Below are 18,721 nucleotides of genomic sequence, written 5' to 3'. Positions count from 1 at the left end.
TATTTTATTTTATTTTATTTTATTTTATTATTAGATTTATAGGCCACCCTTTTCCAAGCGGACTCAGGTTGGCTTACAAGGATAAAAAAACACAATAATAAAATACTATTCTGAGCAGAGACAGGTTACAAGCGGTGTGCCACAAGGGTCTGTTCTGGGTCCTATTCTTTTTTAATATGTTTGTGAGTGACATAGGGGAAGGTTTGGTAGGGAAGGTTTGCCTATTTGCCGATGACTCTAAAGTGTGCAATAGAGTTGATATTCCTGGAGGGGTTTGTAATATGGTAAATGATTTAGCTTTACTAGATAAATGGTCAAAGCAATGGAAACTGCAGTTTAATGTTTCCAAATGTAAAATAATGCACTTGGGGAAAAGGAATCCTCAATCTGAGTATTGCATTGGCAGTTCTGTGTTAGCAAAAACTTCAGAAGAGAAGGATTTAGGGGTAGTGATTTCTGACAGTCTCAAAATGGGTGAGCAGTGTGGTCGGGTGGTAGGAAAAGCAAGTAGGATGCTTGGCTGCATAGCTAGAGGTATAACAAGCAGGAAGAGGGGGATTGTGATCCACTTATATAAAGCGCTGGTGAGACCACATTTGGAGTACTGTGTTCAGTTCTGGAGACCTCACCTACAAAAAGATACAAAAAGAAATAAGGTTCAGGAGGGAAGTGTTTTTAATAGGAAAGTGAACACAAGAACAAGGGGACACAATCTGAAGTTAGTTGGGGGAAAGATCAAAAGCAACGTGAGAAAATATTATTTTACTGAAAGAGTAGTAGATCCTTGGAACAAACTTCCAGCAGACGTGGTTGGTAAATCCACAGTAACTGAATTTAAACATGCCTGGGATAAAGATAGATCCATCCTAAGATAAAATACAGACAATAGTATAAGGGCAGACTAGATGGACCATGAGGTCTTTTTCTGCCGTCAGTCTTCTATGTTTCTATGTTTCTAAAATACAATAATAAAATACAATATAAAACCCCGATCATAAACATTCATTCTTCACACATTTGTAGGAATTGGCTGGAACACAGTATAAAAGAGTACATAAAAGCAAAGACACTCACACACAAACACTTATATATATATATATTCTTCAAAACTCTCAAGGTGCAATGGGAAAATGGCTCTGGAAACTACATACCTTCTGAGAATCATTGTCATCCAGTGATGGATTGCCAGAGTGTAATGTATCGATAATAGAATGCAAAAATGGTTCTTCTGTCTCGCTTAATGGCCCCCATTCCTCCTTCTGAATCCTTTGTGTTCCTCTCATTATTTCTACAGGGTTATTTTTTCCTTTGCTTTTCAGCTCAGAGCACTGTCAAATAATATACGAGACAAAAAGAGGACAGTTGACATCAAATAATATTGCTTTAAAGATTTTTTTTGGTTCAATCTCTTAATCCAATCCCATTTTTATCCCCCAAGGACTTTCCAGTCAAAGCGTTCTATTCATCAGTATTGTGTTGTTGGTCTACCAGAAGCGAAGTCGGGTCCAGAAAAGCATTGCACGAAAAACCAGAATAAACTCTATGATTATTCATTGAGTTCATCTAGTAAATCGAATCAATTAATAGAATCCCTAGTGTTGCGTAAAGGAGTGAGCTCTCGTGAATGGTCCCAGCTTCTGCCAACCTAGCAATTCAAAATGCAAGTAGAAAAAATAGGTAACAGGGTTCCAGGTGCCTTCGGCTGGGCTGCATGACCACAGAGATGTCTTCAGACAGTGCTGGCTCTTCTGTTTAGAAACGAAGAGGAGCATCACCCCCTAGAGTCAGGAACAACTAGCACCTATGTGTGAGTGGAACCGTTACCTAAGTATAAAAAAACCTATAGTGTGTTGCATTTGTGAAATCAATGAACTGCTACAGAGAAAACACATTTTTTAATTTCTGCCTGCTACAGAAACATTTTGAACTCCGAAAAAAGAGGTGATGGGTTCAAAAACTCAATCAATCGTGTGCCGGTGGATGTCGCACTTTGGTGATTATGACACATATTTTGAGTGACAGGGAGCTGCAGCAGAGGGATGAAAGAGTCACGCATGGCTCAGGAGCCACAGATTGTAGATCCCTGTGCTAAAGCAAAGGTCTCCAACCTTGCCAACTTTAAGCCTGGAGGACTTCAGGTAAGAACTGTGGTGGCACAGTGGTTAGAGTACAGCTTGCCGGCTACTTCAGCTAACTGCTAGCTGTAATTCAGCAGTTTAAATCTCACCACTGGCTCAAGGTTGACTCAGTCTTCCATCCTTTCTGAAGTGGGTCAAATGAGGACCCAGATTTTTGGGGGCAATTATGCTGACTTTGTAAACCACTTAGAGAGGTCTGTAAAACCACTGTGAAGCAGTATATAAGTCTAAATACAATTGCTAACATTTTTGAAGCAGGATATTTTCCAAAGTGAGTGCCAAATTTTAATATTTAATATGATAGAAAGGGATTGTTCTTGAATATATCCTCGGAGTCTTGGTGGATAATCAACTAAACATGAGCCAACAATGTGCAGCAGCAGCTAAAAAAGCCAACACAATCCTAAGCTGCATTAACAGGGGAATACACTCCAAGACCAGGGAAGTCTTAATACCACTCTATTACACCCTGGTCCGACCACACCTGGAGTACTGTATTCAGTTCTGGTCACCACACTTCAAAAGAGACATTGAAACTCTGGAGAAGGTGCAAAAAAGAACAACCAAGATGATTAAGGGACTGGAAACCAAGACTTACGAAGAGAGACTGCAGGAACTGGGCATGGACAGCCTAGAGAAAAGGAGGGCCAGAGCGGACATGATAGCAGTCTACAAGTATACGAGGGGATGTCACAGAGAGGAGGGGATCACTTTATTCTCTAGGGCACCAGAGGGCCGGACGAGGAACAACGGCTGGAAGCTGACCAAGGAGAGATTCAACATGGAGATAAGGAGGAACTTCCTGACGGTCAGAGTGATCAACCAATGGAACAACCTACCAGCGGACGTTGTGAACTCCAACACTCTGGACATTTTTAAGAGAAGATTGAACTGCCACTTGACTATTGTGCTATAGGGTTCCTGCTTGGGCAGGGGGTTGAACTTGATGGCCTTCATGGTCCCTTTCAACTCTAACAATAAACAAATAAACAAATAATCTGGGGGGACTTCAATTTGACTACACTCCAAGGTCAGATCTCCAAATTCCCCAGTTTACCGGATATGTGAATTACTGAGTCCAGTTCTTGAAACTTGTCAAACAGAAATAAAACCTTTTCCTTTTTTTTGATGTTAGGATTTTCCCTCCCTCGCATTTGACATTCAAAAACAACGGCAAATGACAGTGAAGCTAAATATACAGCTTTGCATTCTGGCTTTTGCTTCCAGTCATACATGAATATGGATAATTTCTTTTATTTTTTCCCCTTTTCATTTTTGGCCATCTCTTTGAAAATGTCAAGAAGCTGCTGGGAGGCATTTGGTCTATTTCTTTTTTTCATAGATGTCTTTATTTAGTTGATTAGAGATGGTGTAGAGTAGCACATTTGATGGAGCAGATATCAGGAATTATCAAGGTCACCCAATCAGCATAAATATGTATTAAAAGAGAGAGTTACAGTCAAATCACTTCCTTCCCCCCTCTGCCATTGCATCCATCAGGAACTTCTGTCTTCTTATTATGGGGATTTTTTTTTGACAAACATAGTATTTAATTGGAAATCAGAACGCTGGCGATAATGATTAACCTGGAAACTGCCAGCAATTTTTTTATATTCATAATGAGTTATATTTTTAGACGCTATTTCATGACCTTGAATTCCACACATAGAAACATAGAAACGTAGAAACGTAGAAACGTAGAAACGTAGAAACGTAGAAACGTAGAAACGTAGAAACGTAGAAACGTAGAAACGTAGAAACGTAGAAATGTAGAAACGTAGAAACGTAGAAACGTAGAAACGTAGAAACGTAGAAACGTAGAAACGTAGAAACATAGAAGACTGACGGCAGAAAAAGACCTCATGATCCATCTAGTCTGCCCTTATATTATTTCCTGTATTTTATCTTAGGATATATATATGTTTATCCCAGGCATGTTTAAATTCAGTTACTGTGGATTTACCAACAAATTCTGGTGGAAGTTTGTTTCAAGGATCTACTACTCTTTCAGTAAAATAATATTTTCTAATGTTGCTTTTGATCTTTCCCCCAACTAACTTCAGATTGTGTCCCCTTGTTCTTGTGTTGACTTTCTTATTAAAAACACTTCCCTCCTGAACCTTATTTAACCCTTTAACGTATTTAAATGTGTCGATCATGTCCCCCCTTTTCCTTCTGTCCTCCAGACTATACAGATTGAGTTCATTAAGTCTTTCCTGATACGTTTTATGCTTAAGACCTTCCACCATTCTTGTAGCCCGTCTTTGGACCCGTTCAATTTTGTCAATATCTTTTTGTAGGTGAGGTCTCTAGAACTGAACACAGTATTCCAAATGGGGTCTCACCAGCGCTCTATATAGTGGGATCACAATCTCCCTCTCCCCACTTGTTATACCTCTAGCTATGCAGCCATGCATCCTACTTGCTTTTCCTACCGCCCGACCACACTGCTCAGCCATTTTGAGACTGTCAGAAATCACTACCCCTAAATCCTTCTCTTCTGAAGTTTTTGCTAAAACACAGAACTGCCAATACAATACTCAGATTGAGGATTCCTTTTCCCCAAGTGCATTATTTTACATTTGGAAACATTAAACTGCAGTTTCCATTGCTTTGACCATTTATCTAGTAAAGCTAAATCATTTACCATATTATAGACGCCTCCAGGAATATCACCCCTATTGCACACTTTAGAGTCATCGGCAAATAGGCAAACCTTCCCTACCAAACCTTCCCCACATGATATCTCTCTGTCAAATAATGCAGTAAATGTGGGCAAATGATCATGGTCAAATCTTTTCACAAGCCTCTGATATGTTCCATGGCCATTGATGCAACTCTCTTTTAAGACAACAGCAATGACAATGTCAAAGCTCCAGGTAACATCCACATTTAAATCAGAGTCCAAGTCAAGGCATTCCTCAAAGGTCCAATTTATTTCTGGAGACATCCTGGTACCCACATCAGAGAACCTGAATCTGTGGCAAATTACCGCCACTGGTATGAATGAACCTGTCCGAACCCACTGCTAAGTGATTCCTTTAAAATTCATGGCAAAAACGGTCCAAAACCCAGGTGCAATTCAGGCGCAGGCAGTGATGGGCTCCTACGGGTATGGTCAGATATGCAGAACTGGTAGAAATTTTTTTCCCCCTTCTGGGCTCTGGGTATGTTTTTCCTCTTGCAGTAAATGAGGTTGGAAGTGTATCATTTTAGAAGAGCTGTGCATGCATGTGTGAGTGTACATACAGTTTATATAGTGTTGTGGTTAGCTCTGGCCCAGCTCCTGCCCCAAGGACTGTGGATGTGGGGGAGACATCCAAATGCTGCAGGCCTGTTTTGCCCCTGGTGGAATCTGATGATGAAGGCTCCTCTGACCAAGAAGGCATGAGTGACAGGGAGGAGGAGAGTGTGGCAGACAGCTCAGAAGTAGATCAATTATCTAGCTCCTCCTTGGATTCAGAACAAGAGTTAATGATACATCCACGCCTGCGGAGAGCGATGCATAGGCAACAACAATTGAGAGACTATTATCAAAGAAAAGGAGGCCACCTGTGGTTGGGTGGGGCTGTGGTGATTAGTGAGGCTGCTATAAATAGCAGCCTGTGGGTTTGGCCATTGTGGAGAATTATCTGATTGTTGTGTTTCGTGATTGCTTTACTGACTTTGACCTTTTGTGTCCTGATTTTTCCCCGCTTTGAAACTAAACCAGAGCAAAGTGTGTTTCACTTTGTGAAAGAAGAAGGACTGTGAATTACCTCACATCTGCAAGCTAAGTATCACAGAACTGATAAGGGACTTGTACCAATTACAAGTTTGTTTGGAGACGAGTGCTCTTTGCTATACCAAAAGAGGGCTTAGTTTATGTGAATTTTCATTATAAAGAACATTGTTTTGAATTTTCAAATGTGTGTATGTCTGAAATTTGTACCTGTGAATTTTTGGGAGGAGTCTACCAGAGAGCCCCATAGAACATATAGTAGAGAATGTGTATTTTTGTGTGCCTGTGTGTAATACTTATCTACACAAATGGCATACATACATAGAATTAAAGAGTATATTTTGGATGTTCAGTAATAGCAAATAGATAGGGAAATTGCATCTCTTTGAGGTGAGGAGAGGCCGGGCACCCTAACCCAAACCCTTGACCTGAGTGACGTCAAGTTGGCCATCTTTAAGCCAGTCACATGACCTTAAAGCCACAATATCCATCAAGCCACTCCCACCTGGTCACATGGCTGGCAACCACACCCACAAAACAAGCCACGCCCACAGTGTGGAAGTAAAAAAATTTGCAGCGTTTCATTGGGCGCAGGCGCTCTCAATAACTGTCCGTTTTAGCAATGAAAATTCTAGCCTCGATTGTAGCTGTAAATCCATGACTATTTGAGTTAAAACTGATTAATCAGATCTACTTACCCCTAGCTTGCATTTTGGCTCTTTCCTCTTATAGCTGTTATTCCTGGGTGCTATTAAACTTTAAAAAAAAAACCTTGTAAGGCATCCAAGCTCATTGGCAGGCAGGAAGGCATTAGTAATTAAAATCATAAACATTTTTAAAAATAGAGTTAGATGCATTGCATCCAGTTTCTTCCCTACTGGAGGGCAAATCCTCTTCGTTAAATACTTAAAAAAAAATTCATCTGTCCAATTGCTTTGTCCATCATAAAGCAGCCCACCATGCACAATGGGGAAAGATAACCGATCCAGAAAGGAAACGTGTAGGGTTTTGGTGGAGAAAATATGGAACTGCAGAAGAGCAGAGCAGTGGCAGGATGTGTACTGAGTGTATGAAAGGGAACCTTTTCTTATCTTAACCACTTGGAGCAGTAGTAAGGACATGCAATGGCTTTACCAGTTGGAACGCATCTGAACAACTTAACAGGAAGAAAAGAGAAAGAAAGAAAGAAAGAAAGAAAGAAAGAAAAAGGAAGGAAGGAAAGAAAGAAAGAAAGAAGGAAGGAAGGAAGGAAAGAAGGAAAGAAGGGAGAGAGAGAGAGAAAGAAAGAAGAAGAAAGGAAGGAAGGAAGGAAAAGAAGGAATGAGGAAGGAAGGAAAAGAAGGAATGAAGAAGGAAGGAAAAGAAGGAATGAGGAAGGAAGAGAGAGAGAAAGAAAAAAGGAAGGAAGGAAAGAAGGGAGAGAGAGAGAAAAAAAGAAAGGAAGGAAGGGAGAGAGAGAGAAAGAAAAGAAAGGAAGGAAGGAAAAGAAGGAATGAGGAAGGAAGGAAAGAAGGGAGAGAGAGAGAAAGAAAGAAAGAAGGAAGGAAGGGTGAGAGAGAGAGAGAAAGAAAGAAAGAAGAAAGGAAGGAAGGAAAAGAAGGAATGAGGAAGAAAGAGAGGGATAGAAAGAATAAAGGAAGGAAGGAAAGAAGGAAAGAAGGGAGAGAGAGAGAAAGAAAGAAGGAAGGAAGGAAAGAAAAGAAGGAAGGAGGAAGGGAGAGAAAGAAGAAAAAAGGAAGGAAGGAGGAGAGAGAGAGAGAGAGAGAAAGAAAGAAAGAAAGAAAGAAAGAGAAAGGAAGGAAGGAATGGAGACAGAGAGAAGAAAGAAAGAAAGAATGAAAGAAAGAGAAAGGAAGGAAGAAAAGAAAAAAGAAAGAAAGAAAAAAGGAAGGAAAGAAAGGAAGGAGGAGGAGAGAGAGAGAGAGAAAGAAAGAAAGATAGAGAAAGGAAGGAATGGAGAGAGAGAAGAAAGAAAGAAAGAAAGAAAGAGAAAGGAAGGAAGGAAGGAAGGAAAGAAAAAAGGAAAGAAAGAAAGAAAGGAAGGAAGGAAGAAAGAGAGAGAGAAGAGAAAGAATGAAGGAAGGAAGGAAAGAAAGAAAGAAAGAAAGAAAGGGCATATAATAAAGTGGAGATTAATAAATGTTCAATGTAACCAAATCTCTCCCCCGCCTCTCCCTCTTACTCCCCCCTCTCTGTGAATACTTACTTTTCGTTGCAATGACAAGATTGATATATTAACCACAGCACTAGAACTGTTAGTGTTTTTAGAGTTCGGTTTCACAACTGTCCGGAGCCTTCCTCTTAACTTTTAATCGGGTGTTTGAGCCTATGTAGCAACCGCTCCCTTATTTGCTTATTTATTGAAATAAACCCCGTTGTTATAGCTACCCAAAAGGCAGTAATCATCTCACCAAAGCGTTGATTAGCTAGCCAATGTCGGAGCGACTTAATTATCCCATAGGCTGCTCTTTCATGAATGACCATTGTCAATAAGATAATAGGCAGCATTTATTTGTTTATTTAAGTAATGGATATAGCCGCCCATTTCAGCGAGTGACACTGGGCGACAAATTGAATCACACACCGGGCACAGGACCAGCGCTTTACGGTCTTATGAATGGTCAGCAAAGTTGGGCTCATTCTAATTGCCGGAGGGTGGATGTCCCATAAGGTGGACACTAGAACAAAAAGAGTATATGTCCAACCCCCTACTGGTGCAGGAGACCTGATGCCACTCTAGACAAATGGCAGTCCAATCTCTTCTTGAACAGCTCTAGTGTGGGGAGTGTTTACAACTTCTGCTGGCAGGCCGTTCCACTGGTTAATCGCTCCCCCCATCTTCCTTATTTCTGTCGAGCTCACTGGCAGAATCCTCCCGAAAATTCAGATACAAATTTCAGACACACACACGTTTGAAAATTCAAAACAATGTTCTTTATAACGAAAATTCACTTAAACTAAGCCCTCTTTTTGTATAGCAAAGAGCACTCGTCTCCAAACAAACTGGTAATTGGTACAAGTCCCTTATCAGTTCTGAGATACTTAGCTTGCAGCTGTGAGGCAATTCACAGTCTTTCTTCTTTCACAAAGTGAAACACCCTTTGCTCTGCTTTAGTTTCAAAGCGGGGGAAAAAGCAACACACCAAGGTCGAAGTCAGCAAGGCAGGCACGAAACACAAGGATCCGATAATCCTCCACAATGGCCAAACCCACAGGCTGCTATTTATAGCAGCCTCACTAATTACCACAGCCCCACCCAACCACAGGTGGCCTCATTTTCTTTGATAATAATCTCTCAGTTGTTGCTGCGTATGCATCGCTCTCTGCATGCGTGGCTCTATCATTAACTCTTGTTCCGAATCCAAGGAGGAGCTAGAGAATTGATCTCCTTCTGAGCTGTCTGCCACACTCTCCTCCTCCCTGTCACTCATGTCTTCTTGGTCAAAGGAGCCTTCATCACCAGATTCCACTGGGAGCAAAACAGGCCTGCGACGTGTGGGTGTCTCCCCCACATCCACAGTCCTTGGGGCAGGGGCTGGGCCAGAGCTAACCACAACAATTTCCAGGTTGAATCTCTCCTTGGTCAGCTTCCATCCATCCTTGTCTGGCCTTCTGATGTTTTGGAAAACAGCCTGTGACAGCACCTCAAGTATTTGTAGACTGCTATCATACCATTTGGGAAATGACTGGATCCCTATTACTATTGTGGTTCTGCTCTAAGCCCCCTTTATTGTTTTGGTCAGGCTATGGTGAACCGCATTTGGAACATTTGAACTTGACACATCCGTTGTGACTTATTGGAAGGAGAAGAGCACAGCTGAATGCTTGCCAAACCTTCGATATTTGAGAGCAGGCTTAACTGATCACAAGGCTGTTGCCCTCCATATTGATGGCTGCCCTTATGCATGGCCTTTTTATTTTTTAGCATCCTGAAAGATGGAGAAGTAATGTTATATAATCTTTGTTTTCCTAGGTGGTCACAGCACAGGTACAATCAATAATGGGCAGCCAAAATTTTTACTGCCACACTGTGGACGTGGCTTATTCTGTGGGTGTGGCCTAATGGTCATGTGACTGGGTAGGAGCGGCTTGCTGGCCATGTGACCAGGTGGGAGTGGCTTGAGCAATCATCGTTCAAGTGAACTGTTAAGTCTTCAACTTACAACCTTACCAGTGTCGCTCGCTGCGGTGACAATTTGCTTCGTGTTTCACACATTCTCCTTCCTGGGTCACTGCCCCCGCCTCAGGCTGGGTAACTAGGTGAATGGGTGCTGCCAGAAGCATAAATGCTGCCAACACTGCTTCCACCCACACCTTCTGCTTGCAGCTCAGGCGGGATGTGGCTGCGTGAGGATGGAGGGGAGCCGGGCAGGAGAGAGGGAAGCTCCTCCGAGGCCAGGAAGGAGGAAAGAGGAAAAAAGCAAGGAGCCCAGATGCAGCAGCAGCAGCAGCATGGGAAAAAAGGAGAGACGAGGCGAGACCGATAAGCCAGGAAGTGACTGCCGCCTATCAGCTGGGGCTGCACATGCAGCTTCATTTCTGCAGGTGGAACTGCGTTCCACCTCGTCCTGCCTGCTGCCCACCCCTGGGTACCATACTTGTTCTGTCGAGCTCTCTGGTAGAATCCTCCCAAAAATGCACAGATACAATTTCAGACACACACACATTTGAAAATTCAAAACAATGTTCTTTATAATGAAAATTCACTTAAACCAAGCCCTCTTTTGGTATAGCAAAGAGGACTCGTCTCCAAACAAACTGGTAATTTGTACAAGTCCCTTATCAGTTCTGTGATACTTAGCTTGCAGCTGTGAGGTAATTCACAGTCCTTCTTCTTTCACAAAGTGAAACACACTTTGCTATGGTTTAGTTTCAAAGTGGGGAAAAATCAGCACACAAAAGGTCCAAGTCAGTAAAGCAGTCATGAAACACAACGATCAGATAATCCTCCACAATGGCCAAACCCACAGGCTGCTATTTATAGCAGCCTCACTAATGACCACAGCCCCACCCAACCACAGGTGGCCTCATTTTCTTTGATAATAATCTCTCAGTTGTTGTTGCCTATGCATCGCTCTCCGCAGGCGTGGCTGTATCATTAACTCTTGTTCCGAATCCAAGGAGGAGCTAGAGAATTGATCTCCTTCTGAGCTCTCTGCCACACTCTCCTCCTCCCTGTCACTCATGTCTTCTTGGTCAGAGGAGCCTTCATCAGCAGATTCCACCGGGGGCAAAACAGGCCTGCAGCATGTGGATGTCTCCCCCACATCCACAGTCCTTGGGGCAGGAGCTGGGCCAGCGCTAACCACAACACATACTACTGGTCCTCTCTTTACCTTTCTGGGTGTGTTGATATCAGGTTCCAGGGACGTGTTGGAAAGAACAGCTTGAATGCAGCAGTTGTGGTGAACAAAGTTTTTAAATCCGAAGTCTTTGGCACGTTCCAACAATCAATAATTCCGAAAGAAATGTTGCCTGGGGCGAAGGCTCAATGTTCCTCCTAGCAATTTAAATGTGTCGACGCCTCATCCTGATACTCCACCCCCTTTCCCTCTGTCACTCCAGCTAAACTAGGATTTATTAGAGTCTGTGTCAGGCACAAGAGCCCCAAGATGCCCGCCCGCGAACTGGGTGATTGTTGGATCTGTGAGAAGTGCCAGCAGCATCTTCCAGGTCACGGCTAAGCAATCCTGGGTGATATTTCATTGTAGGACCATAATGTCAGGCCGAAGTCATCGTGTGGATTCAGAAGCTTTGGCCTGCCACAGTATGTTCTGCCGGAGTGTCTCAACCGCCCGTAATTACAGGGTAATTAGTCCAGGAAGACACACACCACACGATAAAAGGAAAACCCAAAAGTTTTTATAAACAGGAAAACAGAAACAGCTCCCTTTTTAAATGTCAAAGGGATTTTCTGGTACACACAAGGCACAGGTGAAATGCAGTTCAATTGTTCACCCAATAACTGGGAAATTGAGTCCAATTCTAAAGTCTAGAGAGTCCAAACACGCAATCCTGAACAGCAAAAACCACGATCTCGACGAAACAATGAATCGGATAAACTGCCATGAGGCTAAAACACCAGGCTGCACTTTTATCTGTAGCACTAATTACAGCAGCCCCACCCAACCACCGGTAGCCTCATTTTCTCTTGTAATAATCCTTCAGTTGTTGTCTCCTATGCATCACTCTACGCATGTGTGGATGTGTCATTAATTCTTGTTCAGAATCCAGGGATGATACAGATGACTGATCTCCTCCTAGGCTGTCTGCCAAACTCCCCTCTTCCCTGTCACTCATGCTTCCTTGGTCAGAGGAGACTTTGTCGTCAGATTCTACTGGGAGAAAAACAGGCCTGCGGCATGTGGATGTCTCCCCCACACCCACCTCCACATTCCTTGGGGCAGGAGCTGGGCCAGAGCTAACCACAACACAATAGTTTAGCTTTAGGGGCTTTTGGAGGCACAGTGAATGAGAGGAAAAGTTACTAGACACAAAAAATTCCTTTCTTCGGGCCAAGGTCACCTTTTGTGCTACATCAATTGAAGAAAGAGGAAGTTGTGGAATCCCTGCCACGGATTGGGTCTCATGATGGACTTGTGTGGTTGGGAGTGTAAAATGAACCTTAATCTGGGTGGGAACTGGGAAATACTGTATGTCAGTACCAGAATGAAGCTGGTGTGTCTAACATGGCTCTGTTAATAAATCGAACTTTGAGTGGCAGAACTGGACTGGAATCTGCATTGGTTGCCGATCAATTTCCGGTCACAATTCAAAGTGTTGGTTATGACCTACATCGGACCAGAATATCTCCGAGACCGCCTTCTGCTGCATGAATCCCAGTGACCGATTAGGTCCCACAGAGTGGGCCTTCTCCGGGTCCTGTCAACTAAACAATATTGGTTGGTGGGCCCCAGGGGAAGAGCCTTCTCTGTGGTGGCCCCGACTCTTTGGAACCAGCTCCCCCCCAGAGATTAAAACTGCCCCTACCCTCCTTGCCTTTCGTAAACTCCTTAAAACCTACCTTTGTCGTCAGGCATGGGGGAACTGAAATATCTCCCCTGGGCCTATACAATTTATGTATGGTATGCTTGTATGTATGTCTGCTTAATAATGGGGTTTTTAAAATATCTTAAATTGTAAATTATTAGATTTGTTATAAACTGTTTTTATTGTGTTGTGAGCGTCCCGAGTCTACGGAGAGGGGTGGCATACAAATCTAATAAACATAAACATAATCTGATTTATTTCTCAGATGCTATTTGGGGCGCTAACATACAAAGGAGAGATGATATCTGGAATGGAGGAGAAACTGCCTAAAATAAGGAGAACAATTGACCAGTGGAACTGCTTGCCAACAGAAGTTGTGAGTGCTTCATCATTTTAAAGAAGAGACTAGACAGTCACTTGTCATATTTCAATATTGCACATGTCAATAATAAACTTTTGCATAAGGCTGGTGAACTATCTCTCTATTTAATGGAGGGATGAAGCCACCTCAGATACCAGATCCTGAAAATATCAAAGGACAGATTCCCACTCTCTATTTTATTCCTCGGAATCCTCTCTCTTTAATCCTGTTCTGCTATGAATACAAGGAACTCTGCAAAATTTTGATTTGGAGATTCGGTCTCCAAGCAATTAAATCAAATTGGGTTCCATCAAAATTGGAAAATCAAATATTCAAATCAAATGAATCGCTTACAAATCACTTTGGACCATGTTCACATATTGTAGCTGCGCCTGAAACGTTGACGTCAAATCAAAGTGATTTCTACGAGACAACCCGAGTCCTCAGCCTGCACCGCCTGCCGTTTGGCAAAGCCGATTGAAATAATGGAAATTTCCGAAGGCAGCACAGATCAAATTCAGCTTTCTTGTCATTGAATGCCTGACATTTTATTTTATTTAGAATAGAATAGAATAGAATTTAATTGGCCAAGTGTGATTGGACACACAAGAATTTGTCTTGGTGCCTATGCTCTCAGCGTACATAAAATAAAATATACATTTGTCAAGAATCATGTGGTACGACACTTAATGATTGTCATAGGGGTCAAATAAGCAATGAAGAAGCAATATTAATAAAATCTTAGGATACAAGCAACAAGTTGTCCAGTCAGCGAAGCAGTGGAAGTGATGTGCCGGTGCCTGGAGGCTGTTGGGGTCTGGATGGGTGTCAACAGACTCAAACTCAACCCTGATAAGACAGAGTGGCTGTGGGTTTTGCCTCCCAAGAAGGACAATTCCATCTGTCCGTCCATCACCTGGGGGGGGGGGGAAATCACTAACCCCCTCAGAGAGGGTCCGCAACTTGGGCGTCCTCCTCGATCCACAACTCACATTAGAGAAACATCTTTCAGCTGTGGCGAGGGGGGCGTTTGCCAGGTTCGCCTGATGCACCAGTTGCGGCCCTATTTGGACCAGGAGTCACTGCTCACAGTCACTCATGCCCTCATCACCTCGAGGCTCGACTACTGTAATGCTCTCTACATGGGGCTACCTTTGAAAAGTGTTCGGAAACTTCAGATCGTGCAGAATGCAGCTGCGAGAGGTATCATGGGCTTTCCTAAATATGCCCATGTCACACCAACACTCCGCAGTCTGCATTGGTTGCTGATCAGTTTCCGGTCACAATTCAAAGTGTTGGCTATGACCTATAAAGCCCTCATGCACCGGACCAGAATATCTCAGGGACCGCCTTCTGCCGCACGAATCCCAGCGACCAGTTAGGTCCCACCAGAGTTGGCCTTCTCCGGGTCCCGTCAACTAAACAATGTTGTTTGGCGGGACCCAGGGGAAGAGCCTTCTCTGTGGCGGCCCCGACCCTTTGGAACCAACTCCCCCGGATATCAGAGTTGCCCCCCACCCTCCTAGCCTTTCGCAAGCTCCTTAAAACCCACCCTTTGTCGTCAGGCATGGGGGAATTGATACTTTTCCCTCCCCCTAGGCTTATGAAATTTATGCATGGTATGCTAGTATGTATGATTGGTTTTTAAATTGGGGTTTTAAATTAACTTAAATATTAGATTTGTTTACATTGTATTATTATTGCTGTGAGCCGCCCTGAGTCTGCAGAGAGGGGCGGCATACAAATCTGATTAATAATAATAATAATAATAATAATAATAATAATAATAATAATAATAATAATAATAATAATAATAATAATAAAGTTACAGTCATACAGTCAACATGGGAGGAAATGGGTGATAGGAATGATGAGAAAAACTAGTGGAATAGAAGTGCAGATTTAGTAGAAAGTCTGACAGTGTTGAGGGAATTTATTTGTTTATTTATTTATTTATTTATGTGCTCTGTTCTTTGTTCAACTTTGAAATCACCAAAAAGAGAAAACCAAAAGTAGGTTTTCCTGCATTCTCAGTAGCACATCTCCTTGTCTTAGACCTGTGGGAATTCTATGTTTGGTTACCGTGGAGATATTGCTTCTCTTAGGACCTTGCTGTCGAGACTGGGCTAATTGGTAAGGGTCAAGAGACATTTACCATAAATACCATTTTTAAATAATGTCGAGGGTGGGCGGGAAGTGTTTTCCTAAGCTGTTCATCTGTTAATTGTACCAAGTCATTTCTTCATTTTTCACCGCTGGGTTTGCAAGAGTTGAAGGGCACATTGCCTTCCTTACGAAGCACAGTGTCGACTGTTGTGAGGGGTCCACAACCAGGTCAGTTAGTCAAAGATTCCGAGGAGGGTGAACGGGGTCCGTTTTGGTATGCTGGGCCCGGGTGTTCTTGACAACTGAGTCAGAGAGTGAGAGTCAGGGAGAATTGGAACCTGAGGAACCTGAGGAACCTGAGGAACCTCCAGAGACTGTGGGAAACCCCAATGATGGTGATGTCTGAGGCGGGACTTATGGAGATCAGGAGCCACTATTATTTATTTATTTTATTTATTATTTTATTAGTTGGACTTGTATGCCGCCCCTCTCCGAAGACTCGGGGCGGCTCACAACAAGTAAAAACAGTCACAACAATCCAATTAATTAAAATATTTAACGATTTAAGAAAAACCCCATGTAATAGCAAACACACACACAAGCATACCATGTATAAATTAACATGCCCAGGGGAGATGTTTAGTTTCCCCATGCCTGACGGCAAAGGTGGGTTTTAAGGAGTTTACAGAAGGCAGGAAGAGTAGGGGCAGTTCTAATCTCCGGGGGGGAGTTGGTTCCAGAGAGCCGGCGCCGCCACAGAGAAGGCTCTTCCCCTGGACCCGCCAATCGGCATGTTAGTTGACGGGACCCGGAGAAGGCCCACTCTGTGGGACCTAATCGGTCGCTGGGATTCGTACGGCACGGGTCAGAAGGTTATGAAGCAGGTAAGAAATAAATAACTTTATGGGAAAAATTCCAGAAGGTGAGTTTATGAAAGAAAGTCTAGACCCCATAATACCTGGGGAGGGTGAAAACAGCTTCTCCCGTCTTCCGAATGTCTTCTGGAATCTGGAAAAAAATGTTCACCAACTTCCTGGTGGACCTAGTAAGCTCATATTTCACCCCCTCCAAGCTCCAAAGGCTTCCTGGAGCTAGGGGAGGCAAAAACGCTCTCCGCCATCCCCCGGATGCCCTCTGGAAGCCAAAAACGTCTTTCCAGAGCCTTTGCATAAGTCAAAAATCAGCTGGCCAGCATATATATATCCGTCTTCGTGACGTCAAAGCTCCGCCCATGGAATTCGCTATTGGGATTCCCCACCTCCTTTCCAGGCTCCAGATCGGCCGAAAACGCTGCCGCTGATCGCTAAAAACGGCGCTCCAACGAGCGCCGCCGCCCGGCTGTATCCTTCTGAAACAGCCGGGCACTTCTTGGCGGCCTCCAGAACCCGAAGTTGAACTTCCGGGTTCGGCATTCGGGAGAACACCGAGAAGCCCCCCGGCTGTTTCAGAAGGTGACAGCCGGGGTGGCGGCGCTTCTCGGCGGCCTCCTGAACCCGAAAACTTCGGGTTCGGGTTTGGGGGAACACCGAGAAGCCCCCTGGCTGTTTTAAAAGGTGACAGCTGGGCGGCGGCATCCAGCGGAAGTGCCATTTTGCGATCTGTGGTTGGTTTGTAAGCTGAAAAAAGTTTGTAAGAAGAGGCAAAAAATTTCTGAACCCCAGATTCGTATCACGAGGGGTTCGTATCACGAGGGGTTCATATCACGAGGTACCACTGTATTGTCCATTCCCAAACATATCTTCTGCAAACAGAATTCTCCAGACAATCAGACAATTTCTCTAGCGTAAGTAGAAAGTCTCTTCTTCTTAGCAAAGGAGTTTGGCGATAATTTTGCGACTGACGTGAGTCTATTCGACTCCATTCCCACCATTTTGTTAGGATCGCTTCCTTCCCTGCGTGCTATCAAAAGCATCAACCTCTTTGAATGACGATTCCAGCTGTCTGGCACTCTGGACTTGTTAAACGTTAAATGAGAATTCATCATCAAACAAAGCCGACGTAGCGTTTGGGGCTGACAGGTGAAGCGGTTGCAGTCCACATTGATAGGAATCACTTTGTTCATGCTAATTTAATAAGCTGTGTTTCTCTCCCCCCCCCCCCAACGTGCAGTCAGAGAGGCCTAAGAAGGCTTCTTCTTCAGATCAATCCCTGAAGCCACTTTGGTCTTTTCTAACAGGCTTCTTTGATTCAGAGGCCTCTTCTGGAGAATCCGTTACTGCTAAATTGTTCCTACAAGTTTTGGGATAACTTTGGGCAGGTTGTTCCAAAAGTGCTTTTTCAAAGGAAACTGGACTTTGGTTTTTGTCCCCCTTGAAAACATTTCTGCTTCCCATTCAAGTTCTCACAGTTCTGACCATAGTTCCCTCTAAGCTGAGCAGTCAGCAATGGCTCACTTAAAAATCATCATCAACTCAGTTTTTCAAACCTGCCCAGAAGCCGAGAGGGAAAGAGTGAGAGGGAAAGAGTGCCGCCCAGTCCCCGAAGGGACTGCCACTCAGACACTATACTTTTCTGCCCACCCCCCCAAAAAATTAGAGGGAACACTGGTTCTGACTGAATGGTGGAGGATGGAAGGGCTTATATGGCTGTTTCCCTCCCAGGGAAAGGAGCAGGTCATGAAATGGCTTGGCTGTGAAGAGAATAGAATAACAGAGTTGGAAGGGACCTTGGAGGTCTTCTAGTCCAACCCACGGCTTAGACAGGAAACCCTATACCAGTGATGGCAAACCTATGGCACAGGTGCCAGAGGTGGCACGTGAAACCATATCTACTGGCACAGGGGCTGTTGCCCTAGCTCAGCTCCAACATGCATGTGTGTGCCAACCAGCTGCTTTTTGGCTCACACAGAGGCTCTGGCAGGGCGTTTTTGGCTTCTGGAGAGCCTCCAGGGGGATGGGGCATGGCGTTTTTACCTTTCCCCCAGCTCCAAGGAAGCTTTTGCAACCTGGCGAGGGCAAAACATGAGCCTACTGGGCCCACCAGAAGTTGGGAAACAGGCCATTTCCAGCCTCCAGGGGAGCAGGGAAAGCTGTTTTCACTGTTTGCAGTCATTGAATTATGGGTGTGGGCACTTGTGCATGCATGATAGCGCATGCCCATGCTCTTTCAGCACCTGAGGGAAAAAAGGTTCACCATATACCATTTCAGACAAATGATTATCCAACATCTTCTTAAAACCTTGGTACATTCACAATTTCTGGAAGCAAGCTGTTCCATGGATTAATTGTTCTAACTCCTTAGTTCTAAGTTGCTTCTCTCCTTGATTAGTTTCCACCCATTGCTTCTTGTTCTACCCTCCGGTGCTTTGGAGAATAGCTTGACTCCCTCTTCTTCATTAAATTAGACATTCCAGCACCCATTCTTTACATATTTTCTAGCACCCGTTCTTTATATATTTTAGCCTCC

General features: G+C 43.7%; 1 long non-coding RNA gene across 1 annotated transcript; it reads right to left on the bottom strand.

Moving 5' to 3' along the window:
- Positions 1-370: 370 nt before the first annotated feature.
- On the bottom strand, positions 371-8,170 carry LOC139170813 (uncharacterized). The gene is made up of 3 exons (XR_011559667.1): positions 8,066-8,170; positions 1,152-1,328; positions 371-629 (listed from the first exon to the last, which is right to left on the bottom strand). It is a non-coding gene; the product is annotated as an uncharacterized lncRNA (long non-coding RNA).
- Between the last annotated feature and the right edge of the window lie 10,551 nt (positions 8,171-18,721).

This window comes from Erythrolamprus reginae, chromosome 8, assembly GCF_031021105.1.
Source record: "Erythrolamprus reginae isolate rEryReg1 chromosome 8, rEryReg1.hap1, whole genome shotgun sequence".
NCBI lineage: Eukaryota > Metazoa > Chordata > Lepidosauria > Squamata > Dipsadidae > Erythrolamprus > Erythrolamprus reginae.
Note: the sequence above shows the minus strand (reverse complement) of the source record. Positions and strands in the feature narration are given on the sequence as shown.